Source organism: Stomoxys calcitrans, chromosome 3, assembly GCF_963082655.1.
Source record: "Stomoxys calcitrans chromosome 3, idStoCalc2.1, whole genome shotgun sequence".
In the NCBI taxonomy this organism is placed as follows: Eukaryota; Metazoa; Arthropoda; class Insecta; order Diptera; family Muscidae; genus Stomoxys; species Stomoxys calcitrans.
In genome coordinates, this window is record NC_081554.1 from 31,247,047 (window position 1) to 31,273,197 (window position 26,151).

The following is a 26,151-nucleotide window of genomic DNA, read 5'->3' on the forward strand; positions in this document are numbered from 1 at the left end:
TTTTCTTGTGGTACTTAAGAAAGCATACATGAATGCCAGGTAATATTCATGAACAAAGCTAAAAACTGGATATTAAGGCAACAAGATCCCTTACAAATTATTCAAACTAATGTTCAAATTTTTTTGGATCAACCCACATTTCCTCGCCCAAATTAATGTTAATATTCTGTTAGCGCCCTACCTGTGGGCGCCATTAGTGGATGTATGTTCCACTGAGGAAGAACTAGGCGAAGAACCTTAAATCAAACCTTAAACACCCAGTTTGTAACTAGGTACGCTAGTATTGCCTGGACTAAAACATAACTAACAACTCTCGGAAAAACTCATTGATTTCATACTTTGCAAACCTGCTTAAGCAGCCTAGGTTAGGTTAGGTTATAGTGGCAGTCGATTGTCACTCAGACAATTTTAGTCCATTGTGATACCGCAGTAGCTACAGACCAGGCCTCTAATGGGAATCGAACCCACTATTCCTGCATTATTATCACTTTGGCTACCAAGGCGACGAAAAGTAGCCCAAGTGTGATGACATAAAAAAAATTCTTTTCACAAACATAACTTAAGCCAGTTTTGCTCTCAACACATTTAAATCTCCCAGTGTGTCTATGTGGAAGCTCATTTACAAACACATTAAACATACCAAATAATACCATATATTTTATGCCATATTAATGGCTTGGCTTAAACAAGAAAATGTGCTCATATATTTAAACAAACATTCCTACATACACACTAACACTTTTAGGTTTTTTTTTTTATGTTTTCATATAATTTATCTTAAATTATCCTTTATATCCAAACAACCATGCTCCTTGTACTGTGCAGAAGCTTTAGACCATTTGAAAATGTTGCTGGTATTAAATTTCACTACAAAGCTGGCTATCACATAGCCCAGAAAAAGGGTCAGAGCAAAAACTTTTAGGTTTTTTTTTTTATGTTTTCATATAATTTATCTTAAATTATCCTTTATATCCAAACAACCATGCTCCTTGTACTGTGCAGAAGCTTTAGACCATTTGAAAATGTTGCTGGTATTAAATTTCACTACAAAGCTGGCTATCACATAGCCCAGAAAAAGGGTCAGAGCAAATGTTTTTATGAGCAAACAAAAATGCCAGCAACAACACCAAAAACATTAAGAAATTTGATATAAACTTGAATATATTAAAAAATAAATAAAATAACAAAAAAAAACATTGTCTCATTTTCAGGCATATTTCTGTATGAAGGTATGTATATCGAGAACAAGGACAATTTTTTGGTAAGGGTATACAAAAGTTTCAGTGGTGCAAAGTGGTGACATATGGGAAGACTAATTTTAGAGCGAGAGGCAACAAAATGTAAAATTAGATATGAAGAATTAACAAAATTGGGAGTAGGTTAGAAACTGAAAATTCCCCTCTTCAAACTTGAAGAGTTAGGTTGGAATTTCTCTAAATTTGCCCACAAACATTCCATTCAGGGACAGAGGCGAACTTCTCACATATCAATCAATCAGTGATGCCCGATTCAAGTTTAAGCTCAATGATAAGGGTCCTTCTTTTTATAGCCTAGCCCGTAGTGCGACACCTCTTTGGAGAGAAGTTTTTATATGGCAAAAAACCTCATAAAAGGCGCCAGCATTAGGAGGGGATAACCACCGCTGAACTGTGTTTCTGTTGTTCTCGCTAGGATTCGAACCCAGGCGAGTAGCGCCATAGACGGACAGGCTTACTACTGCGCTATGCTGGCCTCCATTTTATTTTGATGGAAACTCTACGCCATACAAATAAGTCATATATTGTACTGATCGGTTTATATGCCCAGTTTTGGGGATTTTTTGAGGTAGAGCGGCTCTCCTGACACTATGCCCACTATGTTTTATAACAGATTCGCATTCTACTCTTAAATACCTTTCATTTAAGTCCCATATTGTACCCATCGGTTTCTATGCCCGTTTGGAGGGGTTTTGGATGGGGCGCTCCCCCTAGGTAATAGATCGCAAAACATAAATCTTATGTTTAAATTTTGTACAAACAAAAATTGTCATAAATCGGTGTATCTCTCTAATATACATATCTAGGATACATCGTAAAACCAGTAAGGAAAGGCGAAAGTCGGGCAGAGCCGACTAAATTATACCCTACACCACCGAATTATACCCTCTACGCACTACTTTTAAAACTTGGAACCTATGCTGAAATCTAGTCAGACTTTAATTTTGCATATCAATTGAAACATTGAATAGAACCTTGCAAGATTTTCTTACCATGGGTCCTAAACTGTGGCTACTACAGCCTTAAAGCGCCATATCGGATGAAAGATATATATGGGAGCTATATCTAAATTTTAACAGATTTTTATGCATTTTGGCACTTGGCCTTCTACGAGTCCTAGAAGCTTCAACTTTTGTCTGGTTTGGCAGCAATTTGGTACGTTAAGTATGCATGAGTCCTTCAACTAAGCTTATTTGTGGTGGTGTAGTGGGTTCCCAAGATTCGGCCCGGCCGAACTTGCCACATTCTTACATGTTTTTGTTAAAGCAAATGAAGTCTTTGAAAATTCAATTGAATTGAAAATTTTCTCCATAATCCACCCTATTATTCCAAATTCTTCATTATTCATGCTCATATTTCTTTGTCGTCTGTTTGAAAATAAAAGAAAAATAAAGAACAAACTTTACGCACTAATAAGACCAGACCCGAACAGAACCGCCAGCTAAGCCCAGGTTAGCCATGGACTGCGACAAAATCTTTAATACAACCATAAAGAAGCAAGGCAAGTATAACAACAGCATCCATCGCCATCGTCATCAGCAACATCGGCAAATAGAAGCAATAATAAACAAGCAATTCTTTGCACAAAAGCCAAGTAGCAATGACGACAATACGAACTTACGGCTGTTGTTAACAAATAAAGGAAACTTGAAACAGTCAGGAAAATATGAGCAAAAAAAAAAAACAAAACAAGGTATGACATAAAACAGGCAAAAAAAAATAATAGAAATAAAATGCAAACTCTTAGAATTGCTAAGCAGAACATACGCACGCCATTTCTTAGCGTCGTAATCATGGCGTAAAATCGTATGATGTGGCTGCTTCTGTTGTCAATGTTGTGTGAGACAATCAGAGCAGCAAGCAACACAACTTAATTCGAGTGGATTTGATTTGATGCAGATGAACAACTAAATCAACTGCACTCAACTGTTAGTTAGAGGGGGTTGTAGGGAAAGGGGGAAGTGAAGTTTTGTTTTTAAGAATTGTATATAAATATTTATTATAAATACCTAATGTACGAATATTTTGAAGTACCACAAGAAAAAAACCAACGTTTCCAAAATTTGGCGCCCAACGTGCGACGGCTTTGTATGATAACATATAATAGATAGATAGAAAGGGGGAAGGGAAAGTCAAGATTGGATATAAATAAAAACTATAAATATTTACAAATATAAGAATATATTAAAGTATCACAAGAAAAAAAAGTTTCGAAAATTTGGCGCCCAACGTGGGGAAGGCTTTGTTTGATAAGAATTAATAGATAGATAGAATAAAAAAATGAGGAATAATACTGTCAATATTTAAAGCCATATTTTAGAAATAACAAATATTTGTACAAATATAAAAAATAAAAATAAACAAAATAAAAAAAAATTAAATATTTTTTTTTCCAATTAACTTTTAAATTATAAAAATATAAAAAAATATCAAAATCCTTTTTTTAAACAAATAATAATCAGAGTAACAACATAAGGTTTTAAATATTGACCGTAATTGACCGTAAAGAATCTATTATTTATTAATTAAACAAATACGTCCCGCGTTGGGCGCCAAATTTTGAAAACATTGGTTTATTGGTTAGGGTACTTTAAAAATTGCTTAGTTTGTATTTATTTATATTCTAAATGTATATAAAACCCTTGACACACAACTTAAATTTCTTCCTCCCCTAACTGGCGTGTTGATCAACTCCATGTAATCGAATCCATTTGTGATCAAATCCATCTGTTGTTTGGCAATTTCTTCAACAAAAACCCTTTCATTTCTTGTGATGGTCGCTAGCGTGGTCAAATCAGCTCGACCCTCTCCTCTTTATGAATAAACGATAACGTAAATAAAAAGAGCCCCTAGTTGGGCGCCAAGTTTTGGAAACATTTGCTTTTCCATGAGGTATTGTAAAAAAATGTTCTATGCTGGAATTTGTAAGCACCTACTTAAAATTATCGTAGATCTTCCAAAATACATAAAAATAATGAAAACCAGAATTTGACAATTTTTCGAACGAATCCACTTGCCGTCCACAAATTAATGTTTACAGTCTTTTAGCGCCCCAGCTTTGGGTGCCAGTATTTCGCACAAGTTTAAAACAACTAGTCGAAGTAGGGTCGTTCAAGCATTACATACCAATTGTTATTCTATGGAGTCCTGCATAGAGGGCTATTTTTTGTTTTTATTTTTTTGCTATTTGTTCACATCCACTAAATCAGACAGGTACCCAAAGAAATGAGAACATCTTCTGATTGCCAGTCTCTTCTTCTTCGATAGACAATGACCTGTCATGACGGCCACAATGACTGAGACGTCCGTTCTAGCCAGTGACAGCAAAGCGGTAGACCTCTTCAAGTCATAATGATTGAATGTTCACAGCTCCCTTTTTGTGACCATCAATCATTCGTTGTACTTCGGGCCTGATCTTGAAAACTTAGCTTACATGTTGCTAAAGGCATATCCACAGATTCCAGTTTCCCTGGAATGTGGAAGGTGGTTTCTAGTCTCGCAAGCTTGTCCGCTTTACAATTCCCTAAGATATCTCTGTGGCCCGGCACTCAGAACAGGAGAATTTTGAACTGTTCAGCCATCTCGTTGAGAGATCTGCGGCAGTCGAGAACGATTTTTGTGTTCCCAAATAATTTTTCAGGGGATTTAATGGCTGCCTGGCTGTCTGAGAAGATATTTATGACAATCGTCGTTATGAGATTATATCTTAGCCTATTTACAAGGATCTTCGTTTAATACACACTGCAGTGGTCGGGTAACCTTTCTAGATATTTAGAGTATACCCTAAAACCCACCTGGCCGTCTAGTTTGGAACTATCCGTATAGAAGTCTATGTAACTTCTATTACCAGGTATATCTTAGTTCCAATTGGTTCTCTCAGGAATAGCGGTACAGTACTTTTTATCAAAAAACGGCTTAGGTAGGGTGTAATCCACGCTGCTTGGAACATCGGTGATTGTCTCAAGGATAACACAGTGTCCGTAGCCGCCACATGACCAAAAAGAAAACTCCCTTAGCTTTACGACAGTATTCACAGCAATTTGTATAAAGTCAGCACTAAGTCATGGGTGTCTATTTAGGGATTTTATGCACACCACAAATCATTTCGATCTCACCTTGAGCATCATCATGCTATCTGGCCATTACAGACCCGTACATACACAAAACAAGTATTTGATGGTTTCATCCCCATCTAAGGAGCTCTAACAGTGATTCCCATGGTTGCCGCCATTGCGTCTATTGGATCCGATTATGACCCTCTTCAAGGTGCTCCGTGACCTCCTGCAGAAATCAAATAGTTCGCTAATCAATTTTCGATCAAACCAGGTCAGAATGGCACAGACCACCACCTGAAAGAGCGAACACTTGTATGATAGTCTCAACAACATCAAGTAAAGGGTGATTTTTTTGAGGTTAGGATTTTCATGCATTAGTATTTGACAGATCACGTGGGATTTCAGACATGGTGTAAAAGAGAAAGATGCTCAGTATGCTTTGACATTTCATCATGAATAGACTTACTAACGAGCAACGCTTGCAAATCATTGAATTTTATTACCAAAATCAGTGTTCGGTTCGAAATGTGTTCAAATTTTGACAAATTTTGTTCAGCGATGAGGCTCATTTCTGGTTGAATGGCTACGTAAATAAGCAAATTTGCCGCATTTGGAGTGAAGAGCAACCAGAAGCCGTTCAAGAACTGCCCATGCATCCCGAAAAATGCACTGTTTGGTGTGGTTTGTACGCTGGTGGAATCATTGGACCGTATTTTTTCAAAGATGCTGTTGGACGCAACGTTACGGTGAATGAACACATTTCGAACCGAACACTGATTTTGGTAATAAAATTCAATGATTTGCAAGCGTTGCTCGTTAGTAAGTCTATTCATGATGAAATGTCAAAGCATACTGAGCATCTTTCTCTTTGACACCATGTCTGAAATCCCACGTGATCTGTCAAATACTAATGCATGAAAATCCTAACCTCAAAAAAATCACCCTTTACATTAAAGTAGACTCCCATTTGGAAACTATTAGTGATGACCTAACGATCTGTGCCTGCCGCCTTATTATTTCTGTTGGAAATGTGTATCAGGAAGATTCTATAACGAATTGTTCTCGGTGCCAGTAAAAATGGAACTGTGGCCTTATCCGCACTCTTTCAGCGGCATAGTTCTGAATAAAAATTGCCGTAAGCTTCACATACGGCATTGCTTCTAAGCCAATCTACGTTGCAAACTTCATAGATCTAGTAATTCTGAAGCAGGCCAACTTGTAAACTTAAAAATCTTCTGAATAATCATTAAACAGTTCTTAATTGAGACTACAGGTTAGTACAGAATCAATTGATAATAAGACTTATAATTGGCGCCCAACCCAGGCATTGTGGACCTTCGATTACTTGCTTATTGTAGTAATATGCATCTTTCCGTATCTAGAATGTGGTAAACCCATTGTCTATTATATATTTCCAGCTCTTATAGGAAATATGATGGGAACATTATCATATTTTAGTATCTAATAGACTGTAAAGCTGATAAACATTTTTGGCGCCCAACGTGGGGTGCTGGAAGATTATAAGTAACCGTGTAAAACTACCATACGAGAAGGTGTAGCCCACTTGGTCGAGGCCCCTATTCACCCGTATATGGAATTGGACAGCACTTCATCATATAAGAAATGTCTTCGTTCTCTTTCATAATGGGATTTGTGGGAATCAATTCCAATTATTGACCATTTATTGGCAATATCATCAGTTTTATTAACCAATAAGATTATTAATGGATTGTTTTCAGCAGCGTTTATGTTAATTGCTATTAAAGTTCCTATTACATTATAACACATAATGTATATGTAATAGCTGTATCCATATATAGAAATGTCTATTTCTATATACCATATATGAAGTATGAACTTAACAAAACTTCTCGATTACAAGTTATTGTACATTGTACCCATATTAATCTTCAGTTGAGTCTTCTTTTTCATATGCTTCGCTGTAATATGTGCGTACAATCAACTTAGTCTTCTATGAGTATTTCGTTTTAACACAAAAGATACATGACCAAGCAAACATTGATGAATGGATGATAAAGCAGAGCATACAAGAGGAGAAGGCCACAAAGTGTAATCCATCACATGGTCCGTAATGTGTAATGCCATATGCAGAAGCGAATCAAGAAAGAAAAAAAAAGACATGCTGCAAGACCAGACCAAATGTCAATGTACTCTGATGACAGAAGAGGCAGTCAGCAGTCAGCAGCCAGCAGCAATATCAGATAGAATGTAATGTAAGGCTGGGGCCTGGTTAAGGAAATCTCATATTGAATGTCATTGCTTCCAATAGCAAGAACATGCGAACGAACTGAAAACCAATGAATAACGAATGGCATCTGATCAACAACTTCATCCAATCATCCATTCGTCAGTTAACAAGCGATACAAACAAGCATTCTTCTGCTTCACCATCTTCAGCAACATCAGTCATATTATGAAGAGGAAAAACGGTAGGTAAACCACAAAATGACTTGCTATATGTACAAAACTACATTCATATATGAGCAACAAGAGCAATGGCTCTTCTTAACTTGATGACGAAAAGCGTAGCAAGATCATTATCCAATGCAGCAGCAAAAGCAAGAACATCAGCTTCATTGGATAAATAACTTCTATACAACGATTACCACAAAAATTAAAACAAAGAATGTCATTTGATATCATTGCATATAGATCATATATACATGCTGCTTCAAACTTGCTTGGGTATTGTCCTTTTTGCTTGTCTGAGGAAATGTTGTAATTTGTATGAGGGTTTCATGTTGTACCCAAAACCTAATTAAGGTAAATTCACTTAAGACATCCATCCTTTTGAATGCCTGAAGACAGTTGGAAACTTCGAAATGTGATTTGTTGTCTTTTTGTTTTTTGAAATTTTTAAATTACTTTGTTGTAAAAGTAATGCACGAACTTTATTGTTAATGTAATGGGATATTTTGGTAAACTTCGTTGTAAAAATAAGGATTATGTTACCATGATTGCAACCTTACAAGTCAGTTGTAGTTTCTTGTGAAGAATATGGAAAAATCTTTTATGGAGGGTATTACATATTTTTCTGAGAATCATTGCAAATCATCTGGTAGGCGATTTGAACTGAGGAAAAAGGATTCAGAAAACAATGAGATTGAAAAAATTTATGAACTACTCAATAACAATCTTTTGAGATGGCACGACACTAATATTGGTCTGAATTTCAAAGATTGTATTGTGGTTGTATCATTGATTAAGAATTTTGAGATAGAAGTCATTAGAATGGAAAGTTAAGTTCAGAAGACTTTTTGACGCATGCAAATCTCGTAACGAGCAATGTCTTTTCTAGATCTGGTACACTCAAGAAAACTTTTGGAACATCAAAATGCAAAAAACGAATATTTTCGAAGTGAGCAACATTACCATACACCTAGAAAAAAATTATAATTTTACACAAAAAAAATCCTTCTTTTTAATGAAGAATTAAAATTTTATAAAAACGTATCGAGCTTATTTGGAAGACAGTTCAGACAGACAGTAAAACTATCATTATTTTACAGTAAAAATGATTTAAATTAAAAGATGTTTTGTTTTTTACATTCAAATATGTTCTGGTGAATAAATCTGATGAATATAGATTGATCGCAGCAGTACCACAACTATGTTCTTTCTCTCTCCCTCTCTCTTTCTTATTTTTATTGATGATCTATTGGGTCCAACTTCCAATTCGATATAATTGTTCGCGGATGACAGCAATCTTTGTCATTCATTTTCATTCGACCATAAGGCGAATCTGCGAAAGCGGATTATGGACACCCTGCCGACATTTACTGGCCATTGGACTTGAATGAACAGAGTGGATTTTAATGCACCCAATACGCAGTGCTGTTTGTTGTCCTATCCCACAAACGATTCACGGACAATTTATAATCGTCAATATCTATCGATGGTGTAGACAACGAGTCATCACAGACTCTTGATGTTCTGGGCATTAAGATACAGTGTGATTTCCCTTGGTCAAAACATGTATTCGAAGTGTCGAAGTAAGCATTCAAATGCTTAGGCTTACTTAAGCAGTGTAAGAAATATTTGACTCCCTCTGATCTTCTTAATACCTACACAACGTACATCAGGCCGAAGATGGATTAAACTAGAATATATGGGCCGGAGCTTCAAAATCATCCCTGAGGCTGCTTGACCAGGGACGGTCGTTGGTTGTTGTTGTTATTGTGCAGGTGGCGATCCTCGTCGAGCTCCTAAAAGTGAGCTAGATCTTTCCGGTCCAAAAGACCGATCGCCGCGGAAACAGGTTGGCCATTGGTTATTCAAAGGCGCCAATATTTCGCCTTGTCATATCGAGCACCATAGGCTATCAGTATTTGTGCAAGAGCCGGTGCCGTCCGGCTTCTCACTGAGACTCTCTGCTAGATACCGCTGATTGTCCGCGACTGCCTTTGCAGCCACTCCGTATGGAGCATTCCATTATCCGCAACCTGTGGACACGCCCCGTAGCTCGCAGCTAAGCTTCTCGGGACAGCAATGAACACTACACAAATTGGAGCTCAATGTTCCAGCCTGTGTGGTGCTCCCAGCTCTGCCGTGCTGGCACGGTCGTTAGTAGGGCATCCAACTCTATTGTTTCCCTTGAGCATGGTCGAAATGAGGATTGTGTGGCGCTGTTCTTTAGATTTGTCCACGGTGTGTGTTCTTCTGAAATCAGTCTTCCGATTCCTGACTTGAGGTTATTTGTCAGAAATACAAGACTTTCTATGGCCATCCAGAAATTCAATAAACGCCGGAGGCCACCGTAGCGCAGAGGTTAGCATGTCCGCCTATGACGCTGAACACCTGGGATCGATTCCTGGCGAGAACATCATGAAATTTTTCAGCGGTAGTTATCCCTTCCTAATGCTGGCGACATTTGGGAGGTACTCTACCATTTGGTATGGCAGCCATGTAAAAATTTCTCGGACTCGGCTATAAAATGGAGGTCCCTTATCATTGAGCTTAAAACTTGAATCGGACAGCACTCATTGATATGTGAGAAGTTTGCCCCTGTTCCTTAATGGAAGGTTCATGGGCAAATTTGCATTTGCATTTTGTCAATAAACTCCACTCCTGCTTCGCCAGTCCAATCCTTAACTATCCTCTCATAGGCGGACGTGCTCCGCTGCGCCTTCTTTAACTCTTTAATATCTTTTGAGGGTGGGGACACTTTGCCCTGAATAGGGATATCGAATTCGTGCCACTGTAGCCCATGTCCACCTATGATGCTGAACACCTGCGTACAAATCCTGGCGAGAACATTGGAAAATGTTAAGGGGTGGATATTCGAGGTACCATGCCATGCATGGCCATGTAAAAAATTCTCCCTAAAGAGATATCCCACTGCGGTATCCCTTCGGACTCGTCTATAAAAAAAGGTCCCTTATCATTGAGTTTAAACTTGAATCGGGAAGCACTCATTTATGTGTGAGACGTTTGTCCCTGCTCGGCTCATTGGCAAATTTTTACTCTACTCCCAAATGTTTGTCTTCTGAATCCTCTATTACCGTGATGGTAAATATTTCCAGTTTAGGGGGTATTTCCGGGATGGGGTAAGCTTCGAGCTCTACTCTTAAATAAGTTTTGTATGAGCCCCATATTGGCATGATCGGTAATTAAGTTATGTTTGAGGATGGGTTGGACCCCAAGGTCTTTGTCCCGATAATGAGTATCAATATCGAACTCTACTCCCAAATAGCTTTTATAAAAGTCACATATTGCCATGGTCGGTAAATACGTCCGATTAGGGAGGTATTTTAGGGTGGGTCGGCTCCCCAAACACATGGCTCTTCAATTGGATATAAAATTCGTTTTTTCTCTCAAGCTCCTTTCGTTTGAGCTCTAAATTGTCGTGATTGGTCTATATATACATTTGTCGGGTTTTGGAACCGGAAGGAACTTGCTCCTCTGCAGGAGCTTGGCGAGGATCACCATTTCCATTTGAAAATGTGGCTACAACAAGAACGCATACCCCGTGATTGAAACTTCACCATGTCTTGTTTACAAGAAAGAAGATAAGTTAAGTATGTGCCAACTATAAATGGATAAGTCTTCAGAACTTTACTCTCTAGCGTATAGTGTGAATGACTAAAATCCATAGTCTATGTGACAATTAGGCCATATTGATGTTTGACCTGACAAATACTCCATAAAACGACTCAAGAGCAACAGTTCGACACATTTGTAAAGTTTTTGTTCAGCACCTAACTTCCGTTTTTGTTTAATATGGCCAAGAAGGTAATTTTACTTAGTCCACAAAAGACACATTATGTGTCAAATCATGCATGAATGGTGTCCAAATTATGAACAGGAGTTGCAAATATTGACAACATGTGGTGTAGATTTAGTACGCGCATTGTCAATTTTATGTAGCACAGAACTTCTGTTTTGATTTAATATGGCCACGAAGAACCCTTCACTTAATCCACAAAATAGCCATTATGTATCAAAACAAGCACGAATAGTTTTAATATTATGAACAGGAGTTGGAAATATTGGCAATGTGTGATGTCGATTTCATACCCGCGTTGTTAATTTTGTGCACCGACCTTTTTCAACACCTTTAGCAGCATTTATTCATTAACTCAGAATGTTTATGCTGGCGTATATCATCATTAAGTACAAATGACTCTTGAGGGGGCTAGTTTTTCATTGCATAATTAGCTGCGGACATTTCGTTCACAAAAAGGTGTTATTAACTGTGAACATTTGTGGTACAATTGATGACATCTGTTTATTGATTCATTTTTACGAATTGACCATGGCGGGGGTGGCCTTTCTAGGTGCATGCTGAAATCCAGGATCTATGTTAAGTCACATGTATTCGAAGCGTTCAATGTCCAAATTCAGAAATTCCCCTAAAAAGTTGACTTATCTAGTCGGTACCACATATTGACACCGAAGAACTTCTTAAGAAAATCGGTTCATCATTATAAGTCTTGAGGCGCAAACTGAGCACATCTTTTATTGAGTTTCATTAAATCTTGAGATCCAGCTGCCTGCATCAAAACTGTCGACTGAATCGATATACCAAACCCATGTCAACCGATTCTACGTACCGGATTGACCCGATGGACTTCTTCTTTGGCGCCTTAGTGTACAACATACTGCTACAACAACAACAACCATAAAGACCAACTAAAAGCCAACTTCTTAAGTCTTTCTGTCTTTGGGAGAAATTGTTAAATTCGTATAAAAGCTAACTAAAACCACGTCTTTCTTTCCCCTAAGGTTCTTTATACATTTCGCAAAGGATCCATGCTGGTCAATATACAATTTTTGCTTTGACTAAACATAAATTGGGTTTTATTTCTAATAAATAATTTTTTTAATTAAATTTTTCTTTAACGTTTTTTTTTTATTTCGTTATATATTTTTATTTAAGTTATTGTTTTAAACACTTTTTTCCTTCATTGACATTAGACATGATTTTACCATCATCCTCGATTGTTGTGTCAGCCCATGACTCCATACCTTGCTCTGGTTAACCATGACGTTCCAATCTTTTTGTGTTGTTGCATTCTCTCAAAAGATAAGCATCTTATGATGCAGCAATACCCACATTTGGAAATCTCCTAAAGTGAACCCAATAATATCAGCCTTATAAGACGCGCTGCCCAACAAATTCCAACAAGCGTCGTGACAGACAAGTCAAAGAGTTGGCATAACAGAACCAAAGAAAGAAATAACAAAAAAAAAAACCAAACGCTTATCTCCTGCCGTTAGCTAAGAGGCTAAAAGAAGTGTCCACACGTTATGTGATGGCTTATAAGGTAACTTGTTACAATGTTAGAGAGAGAGAGAGATTATAGATGTCCGTCTATCTGCGGCAGTTTAGTTAGTAGGAGGGTGTTTTAAGGCAAAGACAGGGAAAAAAACGCAGGCGCAACAAGTACACAGAGAAAATATGAACAAATTTAAAAAAAAATAATATTTAAAAAACGCTTTGTGGAGCTTAAAAAAATTATAAGGGCGCTAAGCTATAAAAGATTTAAAGGCAAAATTTTCGAACTATCACAAGCATAAACAGGCGTTGTTGAAAATATTGACAACGTGCGTGTATGATTTTATACACTGGTAGGAAAAATGACTTGACAAAATCATGCACCAATAGTGTCACTATCATAAACAGGCGTTGTGCATTGGCAGAAAAATGGTATTGCAAAATCATGCACCAATTGTGTCACTAGCATAAACGGGTGTTGTCGAAATTGTTGACAACGTGCGGAGATCATTTTGTGCACTCACTTTGTCAATTTCATGCACCAAACTTTAGGAACGTCATGTTTGTGGTACAATGCGAACTGATTTTGTGCACTGTTTTTCACCCATGGTATCACAAGCATAAACAGGCGTTGTTGAAAATATTGACAACGTGCGTGTATGATTTTATACACTGGTAGGAAAAATGACTTGACAAAATCATACACCAATAGTGTCACTATCATAAACAGGCGTTGTTGACAACATTGACAACGTGCGGGACTGATTTTGTGCATTGGCAGAAAAATGGCATTGCAAAATCATGCACCAATTGTGTCACTAGCATAAACGGGTGTTGTTGAAATTATTGACAACGTGCGGAGATCATTTTGTGCACTCACTTTGTCAATTTCATGCACCAAACTTTAGGAACGTCATGTTTGTGGTACAATGCGGTTTTGAGTTTGTAAACACACAATCATGGGATAGATGGAGTACAGGGTTTCGAGTATCAGCAGCACAAAAAACATTCTGCAAGCCATCTTAAAAAAACTCCACACTAAATGTTGCCTGAGGTTGTTGATTAGTGAACATTTGTGGTTGATTTGATAACCTCGAAGTGTTGATTCACTTTTTTCACTCTATTGGTTCATATAGAGTTAATTTAACAACGTCGTGGTTAATTCTTTCAATGGGTGTGAAATTTTGGAGGCCACCGTAGCGCAGAGGTTATCATGTCCGCCTATGTCCCAGCTGCACCAAATCTTGCATAGATACTTCTTAAGGTGGTAGGTCGTTGGAGATTACAAATGGTTCAGATTTGGATATAGCTTCCATATAAACCGGTCTCCCGATTTGACTTTTTGAGCCCCTGCAAGCCAAAATGTTTAGCCGATTTGGCTACAATTTTGCACATGGTGTTCTGTTCTGACTTCCAACAACTGTGCAACATGGTCCAAATCGGTCTCTAACTGATATAGCTCCTAAATAAATCGATCTCCCGCTTTGACTAGAAGCCGCAATTATTGTCCGATTTAGCCAGAAAGTGTTCTGTTATGACTTCCAACAACCGTGCTAAGAATGGCCCAAATCGGTCTATAACCTGACATTGCTCCCATACAACCTGATCTCCGGATTTGACTTATTGAGCCCCTACAAGCCGCAATTTTTGTCCGTTTTGGCAGAAGTTTTGCTTTTAGTGTTCTGTAATGACTTCGAATAGCTGTTTGAAGTTCGCTCCAAATCGGTCTATAACCTGACATAGCTCCCATATAAACTGATCTGCCGATTTGACTTATTGAGCCCCTGCAAGCCACAATTTTTGGCCTATTTGGCAAATTAAGTTGGAAGATGGGCTATATCGGACTGTATCTGGATAGAGCCCCCATATATATCGACTTAAAGTCTTAGGCCCATTCAAGCCACATTTCTTATCCGATTTCGCGTTAGGCGTTAGCGTTAGGATCCTCGACATTCGTAATGAGTATGGTTGAGATCGGGCTATATTTGGATATAGCTGCCATATAGACCCTTCACCCGATTAAAGGTTCTGGCCCCATATAAAGCCCATTTATTATCCTATTTCGGTAAAATTTGGCACAGTGACCTATGTTAGCCTGTTTGCCCTCCATGCTCTATATGGCTGAGATGAGTCTTTAATTGGATATGGCTACCATATAGACCGACCTTTCGCTTCAAGTTCTTAGGCCCATTCAAGTCACATTTATTATCCAATTGCTTTGAAATTTGGCATAATATGTAGCGTTAGGCTCCCCGATATAAGTACCGAGTATGGTCAAGATCGGGCTATATTTGGATATAGCTGTCATATACACCGATCTCCTGATTAAAGATCTTAGGCCCATAAAAGGCGCATTTATTATCCGATTTCGTTGGAATTTGGAACAGTGACCTATGTTGGACTTTTCGACATCCGTTCCTTATAGATTCAGATGGGTATATATTTCGATAAAAATGCCTTATATATCGATATCCCCATTTTAGTCCTTGGAACCATAAAATCTGCGTTTTTTCCTCTATTTCGCAGAATTTTGGCGCAGTGACCTATGTGTAGCCTCTCGACAACCGTGCCCAATATTCGTTCATTTATTATCCGATTTCCTTGAAATTTGGCATAGTGACCTATGTTAGGCTTTCGACATCAGTGCCCTAAATGGTTCAGACGGACTATATTTGGATATAGCTACCTGAAATATCGATATCCCTTTTCTAGCCCTTGAGCTTATAACATCAGCGTTTGTTACCCGATTTCGATGAAATTTGACACAGTAGTTAGCTGTGTTAGGCCCTTAGACGTCCGAGTTCAATGTGGCCCCCATCGGTCTATATTTGGATATAGTAGTTGTCATAGAGATGTGGAGGCCACCGTAGCACAGAGGTTAGAATATCCGCCTATGACGCTAAAAGCCTGGGTTCTAATCCTGGCGAGAACATCAGAAAATTTTTTCCGCGGTGGTTATCCCCTATTAATTCTGCCGATATTTGTGAAGTACTGTACCACTTGGTATGGCAGCCATGTAAAACCAATTCCACAAAGGCTATAAAAAGAAAGCCCCTATTCATTGAGCTTAAACTTGAATCGGTCAGCACTCTTTGATATGTGAGAAGTTTGCCACTGTTCCTTAATGGAATGTTCATGGGTAAATTTGCATTGCATTGCCATAGAGACCGACCGATCTCCTGGTTTAAGGTTTTGATCCCACAAAAGGCGCATTTTTTATCCGATTTCGTTGAAATTTGGCATAGTTACCTTAGTTGGGCTTTTGGACATCCGTGCCATATATGGTTTAGATCGGTCTATATTTGGAGATAGCTGCCATAAAGATTAATCGGACCATATTTGGATATAGCTGCTACGGGTTCATAAATGATTAATTTTTTTACCGGATTATGACGGAAGGTGGTTAACATTTTTAACCGAGGTTGTGGGTATCCAAAATTCGGACCGGACGAAATTAACACCGCTTTGCTGGTTTTTATATATTTTTTTTTTAATTTTTTTTTTTTTAGTTTTTTATTTTTTTTTTATTTTTTCAATTTTTTTCTGTGTATCCATTATTGCCTGAGAACTGCGTTTTTGTTATAAACACCTCAACCTTCTCTTCCTCCTTCACCACGTCTTTCTTACCCCTTATGACATCTGACTCTTTGGCCACCACACGATTGCCCTGCAAGCTGTTCAATGTAAACAACACCCACTTAGTTGGTGGGTTGACTGGCTGGTTAGTTGGTGGCTGGGTCGTTTGTCTGTTTAGTTTTTTTTTTTTTTTTTTTTTTTTAACCATAATCAAGATTTATTGGTTTTAATGTATTTTTTTTTTATTATGCTTTTTATTTGCGTTTTGTATTGCAGTTGCATGTGTCTTGGGGATGGATGTAAGGCTTTAATTCCAAGAAAATGTTGAGGAGACAACCAAACAATGCAGCATTAGCAGTGCCAACTCAAGTGGGTCTGATGCTGCTGTGGCGGTTTAGAGCTGCTATTGTTTTTCAAATAAGGTGCGCATGCGCAAAAACTAGTTCCCCCCATAGCCTGTCCGTCTGTCTGTGTGTCTGTCCATGGGACTGAGAGAGCAAGCGACTGAATCAGTATTTACTTAACTACCATACTATGTGGCTGTTTTCAATGCAATACCATGATGTTTGTTCGAGGTTCATGTGTAGGCTTGCCTTATAATTCTTAGAAAAAATTGAAAAACTCGATTGATGAAGTTTTAGTTTTAATCATAGACCATCAGCATCAGCGCAGCCATCATCTTCATCATCTCATAGACAACGACACCATCTGGTCAGCTTTTGTGTGTGTGTGTGTGTGTGTGTGTTTTTAGCTTAAACACTGGTATTATCTACAAGTCCTCAATATTGTCTTATAGAACTTCCATATGGCTGGTTGTGGCTGTAAGACAGTTCATGAACTCTCTTTTTCTCTCTAGCCTATTGTCTATCTTTGTTTTAGCAAATCGCAGCTGCTTTTCCACTTTGGCTTTGCAACTGAATGGCTTCTGTAAATTGCGTGGCATAAACTTGTGGTTGGCACAGAAAAATAGTAAAAAAAAACGCTTCTATTGCCATTTTAAAACATTTTGTAGTTTTGTGCATATGAGTGCTTTGGCTTTTTGTTTGGTAGTTTTGTGTGTGTGTGTGTGTTTTTTTTTTAATTTTTTGTATTTCATCCAATGTTCATTGAGGTTAACAAAACTTTGCGTATATGTTAATGCTTTTTTTCAGGCCTTAATAGTTGATGTTGATGTTGTGACTGCTGTTGCTTTAGCTTCTATTCATTAATAACTACTGACTTGTATCAAGGTCAATGATATTAAAGTTTATTGGCCTTTTTGGTAGCATACATAGAAAATACTAAGCAAATACATTAACCTTTTTTTTATTCATTTGTAAACCTTAGTCATTAGACTAAGTGCAAGGGGGCAAAGAGAAATGTAGACCCAGAGGAAGGATCAAAATTAGATCACAACACATATACACATAAATGTTTTATTATTTAAAGTTACAAAAAACTACAGCAAAATCATAAAAAAATAATATTGGGTTGCCCAAAAAGTAATTGCGGATTTTTCATATAGTCGGCGTTGACAAATTTTTTCACAGCTTGTGACTCTGTAATTGCTTTCTTTCTTCTGTCAGTTATCAGCTGTTACTTTTAGCTTGCTTTAGAAAAAAAGTGTAAAAAGGTATGTTTGATTAAAGTTCATTCTAAGTTTTGTTAAAAATGCATTTCCTTTCTTTTAAAAAAGCAATTACTTTTTGGGCAACCCAATAAATTAAAAAAATATTTAAAAAAAAAAACATAAAAATAAAAAGCCTTAAAAGAAAAAAAACTATTGAACTTAAAAAGAACTCCATAAAAGAAAATCAGTTACAATTTTGGGTTCTTCCCAACCACATGACATGTGAAGGATTTTTTTGTCTATAAATTTTGCAGAAAATCTAAAAAACCAATGTCGACAGAATGAAACACCAAAATAGTCAGTTTCAATGCCCTTGAAAATTTTTGAAAAATATTGACTTATATTACCTTTTAAATATTTAAGGATTAAAACAAAATGTTTTGAATTCGTACCTAAAACGAAAAAAGGAAAAAATTACAATTAGTATAATTTGATTACTTCATGGGAAGAAAGGAAATGTGCGAAATCCTTCATTAAAAAATAAATATTATGCTAGAGTTTATAAGAGGAAAAAAAAAGAAATTTTCTTACTTCAAACCCGCATAATAGGCTACATTAATGAAATTTTAAGTTGAAAGAAGGGTTTAATGAAGAACAAAAAATTTTGGAAAAGTTTGGTTAAATGGTCAATGGGTGAATCGAAATACATGAAATATCAAGCCGGGTAACTTATCTCGCTCATAGAAAAAAAAAATACGTTACAACATCATGCAATATTGTCATTATTATAAACAAGCGTTGTTGAAAGTATTGACAACATGTGGTGTCAGTTTATCAATGTAGCCATTGCAGGATTTCCATACATATCATAGCATATACCTCTCTTAAAAAGCAGTTTCGAAATCATACAATTGGACCATTTTCAAAAACAAAGTTTGTTTAAAATATTGACAACATGTGGTGTCGGTTTTATAAACGCTCATTGTCGATTTTGTGTACCCGACCGTTATCAATGCGCTCACTGGAAAAATTACCAAACATGTCATGGCTAACCTGGCCAACTTATTTCTGCCAGAAAAAACGTGTTGCAAGATTATACAACAATGACGTCATTATGGTAAACAAGCGTTGTTCAAAATATTGACATGTGGTGTTGGTTTTATAAACGAGCATTTTCGATTTTGTGCATTAGGCCTTTATCAATGCGGCCATTATATGGATTCTCATACATTTTATTGCAAACCACGCCAATTCAAAATCATGCAATATTATTATTATTACAAACATGCGTTATAGAATGTATTGACAACATGTGTTGTCAGTTTATCAATGTAGCCATTGAGGGATTTCTATACATATCCTAGCATATATCGCTGTTAAAAAAAGGTTTCGAAATCATATAATGGTGCCTTTTTTTAAAAACAAGGGTTGTACAAAATATTGACAACATGTGGTGTCGGTTTTATAAATGCTCATTGTCGATTTTGTGTAAGGCCCTTCGACTTTCTCCGTCAATTTGGCCCAGATCGGTCCAGATTTGGATATAGCTGCCATATAGACCGATCCTCTGATTTAGGGTCTTAGGACCATAAAAGCCACATTTATTATCCGATTTTGCTGAAATTTGGGACAGTGAGTTGTGAAAGGCCCTTCGACTTTCTCCGTCAATTTGGCCCTGATCGGTCCAGATTTGGATATAGCTGCCATATAGACCGATCCTCCGATTTAGGGTCCTAAGCCCATAAAAGCCACATTTATTGTTTGATTTTGCTGAAATTTGGGACAGTGAGTTGTGTACGGCCCTTCGACTTTCTTCGTCAATTTGGCCAAGATCGGTCCAGATTTGGATATAGCTGCCATGTAGACCGATCCTCCGATTTAGGGTCTTAGGACCATAAAAACCACATTTATTGTTTGAATTTGCTGAAATTTGGGACAGTGAGTTGTGTAAGGCCCTTCGACTTTCTCCGTCAATTTGGCCCAGATCGGTCCAGATTTGGATATAGCTGCCATATCGACCGATTTCCCGATTTAAGGTTTTGGGCCCATAAAAGCCACATTTATTATCCGATTTTGTTGAAATTTGAGATAGTGAGTTGTCTTAGGCCCTTCGACATCTTTCTTCAATTTGGCCTTGATCGGTTCAGATTTGGATATAGCTGCCACATCGACCGATTTCCCGGTTTATGGTTTTGGGCCCATAAAAGGCGCATTTATTGTCCAATTTCGCCGAAATTTAGGACAGTGAGTTGTGTTAGGACCTTCGACATTCTTCTCCAATATGATACAGATCGGTCCAGATTTGAATATAGCTGCCATATAGACCGATCTCTCGATTTAAGGTTTTGGGCCCATAAAAGGCGCATTTATTATCCGATTTCGCCGAAATTTGGGACAGTGAGTTGTGTTTGGACCTTCGACATTCTTCTTCAATTTGGCCCAGATCGGTCCAGATTTGAATATAGCTGCCATATAGACGATATCTCGGTTTTAGGTTTTGGGCCCATAAAAGGCGCATTTATTGTCCGATGTCGTTGAAATTTGAGACAGTGAGTTGTGTTAGGACCTTCGACATTCTTTTTCAATTTGGCCCAGATCGGTCCAGATTTGAATATAGCTGTCATATAGACCGATATCTCGGTTTTAGGTTTTGGGCCCATCAAAGGCGCATTTATTGTCCGATGTCGCCGAAATTTGGGACAGTGCTTTGTGTTAGGCTCTTCGACATTTTTCTGCAATTTGGCCCAAATCGGTCCAGATTTTGATATAGCTGCCATGTAGACCGATATCTCGATTTAAAGTCTTGCCCCCATAAAAGGCGCATTTACAATCCGATTTCATTGAAATTTGACACAGGGACTTTAGAGTTAGGCTTTTCGACATCCGTGTCGTATATGGTTCAGATAGGTGTATTTTTAGAGATAGCTACTGATATAACTGCTTTGGGACATAAAGTATGAAATTTTCACCGAATTTTGATGAAAGGTGGTTTAAATATATACCCGAGGTGGTGGGTATCCAAAATTCGGCCCGGCCGAACTTAACACCTTTTTACTTGTTCTTTTTAAGAGGCTTGAACATTGTCAGCAAATTGGGGGAAAAAATATACGTAAGCTGCATATTCCGTTGTGAATACCCATTCAACAATGTTTAAGTAAAAAATTAAGTTGATTTATGTATAGATTTTATACACAAAGATAAATATTTATGGTAATTGTATCATTTGCATATGATCCTCCTCTTAACTGTTAAGCTCAGAAAGCAAAACATGCACATTTTTTTCGAAGTCAGCTTTAAGTGAACTATTTTTCATTGCTTTGTGTTTTTTAAATCTGGAGGTACAGGAAGTCAAACAACAAAAAACAAAGCAAAAAAATTAACAAAAAATCACCACCAAAGTCTAACTTTTAATTCAGAAAAATAGGTTTTTCCTCTCTGAGCTCTAAGAAAAAAGCTCCACATCATAAATTCACCATGTGTTTGTTTCTGCACCAAAAAAAAAAACCCTTCGCGCCCTCATTTGTTAAACTAACAGTCAGCATAACATGGGATAAGATATTCAGATTTATTTTTTGCAAATTTTTTTTCTCCAGTTTTGTGCATACATCGACAAAGTCTCATTTGGCGAGATACGCCATTAAAAAAAGTGCATTCATTGAAAGCAGCGTCAGTCCACCAGCACTACGACCACCACCACCACCACTAGCAGCCATCCATTCAACCATTCATCCAAACATTGTACAACCTTTTTGAGATGCAAATGATACTCGCATTGCGGCTGCATTGTCATAATAATGTGCTTTTTACTGTTGTTGTTTATGGCGGAATTTTGTTTACATTCTCTTGTTGCCTGAACAGTTTTCCCGGCGTTTTTCTGTATTGCCTTCCTTGGGTTTTGTAATTTTGAGAAATCATATACAATACGTCCAGTTCGTCTGTCATACCTCTATGGCCGTCCTCATGGGATTTATGGCGAGTTTTTGTTATTATTCGTTAAAAACAAAAAACAACTAAAACACAAACCGAAACAAAACATTTGAATTTTTTAACGCAAAACAATAACAGAGCAAAAACGATAGAAATATGACGCATTTCAAATGAAATATGACAAGCGATGATGAAATCAGTCTAACCACATGATTCTATTCTCATGCAAAAGGAGATGTAAGTTATAGGCATTGTTAAATAATAAAAAAAAGGGTCTGACGAGCAAACTGAGGAAATAAGTATCTCAAGTGCTTAGAATCCACCCTAATGTTGTTGTAAATTAGATATTCCGATAAAAATAGACAATATATTGCCAATTCTGGCTGGTATTATTTAATTCGGGTTATTTGCATATATTTTTAATACCTTTTGGAATCAATTTGATACCAGACGAAAGAGGCTATTAAGACCTGACAATGATTTTTTTTTTGTTTGGTTCATTAGGGGGTGGAATATTCCAGTAATAACGAGATTGGTAATAAAACAACATCGTGTTGGTACTAAAATCAATAGCAGTTTGGAATTAATAGCAATACCTGTTCGGTAATAATACTAGTACCTAAAGGAACTTTTCATTTTATAATTTATGCATATCTTGCGGTATTGCTTTGATACCATACGGTGTCCATTCATGAAGGCTATTAAGACTTGACAATGATTTTTTTTTTTGTTTGGTTCATTAGGGGATGGAATATTCCAGTGATAACGAGATTGGTAATAAAACAACATCGGTTTGGTACTAAAATCAATAACAATTTGGAAATAAAAGCAATACCTGTTCGGTAATAATACTAGTACCTAAAGGTACTATTAATTTTATAATTTATGCATACCTTGCGGTATTGCTTTGATATCATGCGGTGTTCATCTCTTGGCAGCCGGTTTTACGAACCGGATTTACTCGATGGAGTTCCTCGTCGTCAAGGACTGCCACCTCATTGTACAACACACTGCAACAACAGCAACAATAATAACCATACGGTATTGCTTTACTATCAATGAACATGTTGCTCACAAATTTTTCTCTGAGTGTACCATTAGAACAAACTTTCAAAGAAATCAATTATTTCGACCAATTTATTCAACATAGAAGAATTTAAGGTACAAACCACTCGGAATGATCAATGGCAGCTATGCCAGATTTTGGAGCGATTCGAACTATACTTGGGACTGGTGCACGAGGTTTGGACAAAACATCATTTGCCATCATTTTAATACAATCTGAAACTGAACATAGAGTGCGCGGAGTTGAGGACTGCCCTCAGGCCAAGAGAGTTAGGGACATAACACTCTTCGAATTTTGGGCACTTATGTGCTCTGCAGAAGACCGCTGACTTGAAATGCCAACGCGGGGCATTGGCGTAGCTTTGGACTGTATGCGAATCCTTCTTGGATGGCGACCTGGAGGTTGTCTTTCCGGAGAAGACATATCAAAAGGGTTACTAAAAATTTAAGATTTTTTTCTTGATGACAGGAATAAAAAAAGTAAAAAGTTAAGTTGAAAATACGATGCGGATATAAATCCGCCCCATGCCACCATGCACATACACCTAATCCAGTAATCGGCATGTTGTGCGCTCTAAATGCGGTAATAACTTCGATAACTATTTGAGTCACTATTTTTAATGAACACAACATTTAATTTCGAATTTCTTATATTTGTGAATTTTTTCTGCCTTTCTTCAACTCTAGTCCAAATTTCCTAATTTTTTTAGAAAAAATTTTTTGTTTGAATTTTTTTACTTAATATAAGAATTTTTTCTTAGATAATAGTACCTCCGAAATATAACTTTTCCTATTAATAAGGAAAAATATCTTTAGTTAAAGGTCAAAATGTTGTTAAAGATTAGGAAATAGGCATTTTAAAAAGGCAACATTCCAAAGTCAATTTCGTTAATTTCATTCATAGTTTGAACTTCATAAAAAAATTTGGTCTTTAAAAAAGAAGAAAATTTTAAGATCTATGCTACTACCACCAGCGATAAAAATTTCTTAAAATTAAATAAAAAATCTTTACTCTAAGGAAATCTTCTATCTTGTTCAAAAAAAAACTTGGAAAATTAGGCATCTTGAAATTTTGCCCCTCACCAAAACCCACTTAATATAAGAAATTTTTCTTAGATGTTAATACCATCGATATATAACTTTTGCTCTCATTGATGAAAAAAATCTTTAATTGAAGGTTAAAATGTCGTTGAAGAACAATAGGTCAACATCCCAAAGCCGAATTCCTAAACTTCCTTAAAAACTTAAACTCTAAACATTTTTTTCATTAAAACTAGGTAAAAAACCTTCCAAGTAAGGACATTTTTCAAAGAAAATTAGGCATCTTAAAATTTAGTCTGAGGGGAGCGCCCCTCCCCAAACTCACTGGACGGAGATTTGGACCGAATCAAACAATATTAAACTCAAATGAAAGGTATTTTTTTATGATTAGAGTATGAATTTTCACATTAAAATCTGGGGCCAAGTGTATGAGCGCCCCACCCACCGGCAAGGCATGTGGACCGATAGGGACAGTATGAGGCTTCAATGAAAGTATTTTTAAAGTAGTGTATGACTCTGAAATTTAAACCTGGGGCCAAGTGTATGAGGGGAACGCCCTATCCCACAAATCCACCAGGCGGGCATATAGACCGATAACGGCAATATTCGATTCAAATTAAAAGTATTTGGGTGTAGATTAGGAATCTGGCATTTAAATCTGGGCCCAGGCGTCCAGGGGGTCTCTGCAATAGCTAAGCATCCTATGGCGGCATGAAGATCGATCATTACAATATGGAAATCAAAAAAAGGGTTTGCGAATAGATTAAAAATGTGACGGAAAATTATTGTCTCTGTATTGGTTTTACCGATATCTTCTTGCAAACTTTGAAGCCAACCTAAAAAAACAAGAATCGGTACTCAAGTTATGGGTCTAGGGGAACGCCTCCTCTTAAAACCTTCCGGACGGAGTACAAATATGAACTTTAAATCTGCGGCCAAGTGTCTGATCGCAACCGCCTACCCTAAAAATCCACCATTTAGACTGATAACGACAGTATGCAACTCAAATGATATGCTTTTAAGTATGTATTTGGCATTCAAATTTGGGGCAAAATTTCAAAAAAAGTGTTTGTTAATAGAAAATTTTTGTTTCCAAGTCTCTGGACAAAATAATCTATCGGTATTACCAAAATCTTCTTGGAAACTATGAAAGTAACCTAAAAAAACCAGAATCGGCACTCAAGTTATGGGTCTAGCATCTGAGAGGAGCGCCCTACCTCAAAACCCCCCGGGCGGACATGTGCATCGATCGGGACAATATGAGACTCAAATGAAAGGTATTTGAGAGTAGAATACGAATCTGAAATTAAAAACTGGGGCCAAATGTGTGAGGGGAGCGGCCCACCCCAAAACCCCCCAAAAAGCGGGCATTTAAGCCATAAGGACAACATACAACTCAAATGAAAGGTATTTTAAATTAAATTTTAAATTAGTACGAATTTGCCATTAAGATCTGGAAACAAGTATCCAAAGGATTTACCCCAAAAGCAATAGCAAAGAATCGTGCTATGTAGATCAAAATGTATTCGAGTAGAGTAAATATATAACGTAAAATTTGATTGCAAGTCTCTGAAGGCCCGAAATAACCTCTAAAAGTCTTTGCATTCACCAAGTTTGTCGACGACAGTACTTTGGCTTTAACAGCTTCTGGCTCTAACTAAATTTCCTCTGAACATTCCATTAAGGAACAGAGGATACTGCTGTCATATCAATTAGTACAGTCCGATTAATGTTTAAGCTCAATGATAAGATTCCTCCGTGTTATGCCTCTCTGAAGGCCCGAAATAGCCTCTAAAAGCTTTGCATTCACCAAGTTTGTCGACGACAGTACTTTGGCTTTAACCGCATCTGCCCTCTAAGTAAATTTCTTCTTAACATTCCATTAAGGAACAGAGGATACTGCTCTCATATCAATTAGTGCAGTCCGATTAATGTTTAAACTCA

The 26,151-nt window shown here is 37.2% G+C and overlaps 1 protein-coding gene across 6 annotated transcripts in view; it reads right to left on the bottom strand.

Moving 5' to 3' along the window:
* Positions 1-26,151, bottom strand: part of LOC106090588 (protein split ends) — a 327,322-nt gene that overhangs the window by 194,037 nt on the left and 107,134 nt on the right. For 2 of the 6 annotated variants that reach the window (XM_059365849.1, XM_059365851.1), the window contains exon 2: positions 18,582-18,626. The exons of the other annotated variants lie outside the window; for them this stretch is intronic. The gene's annotated coding sequence lies outside the window, so the exon portion shown is untranslated. The remainder of the gene's footprint in view (positions 1-18,581; positions 18,627-26,151) is intronic. 6 annotated transcript variants of the gene reach the window in all.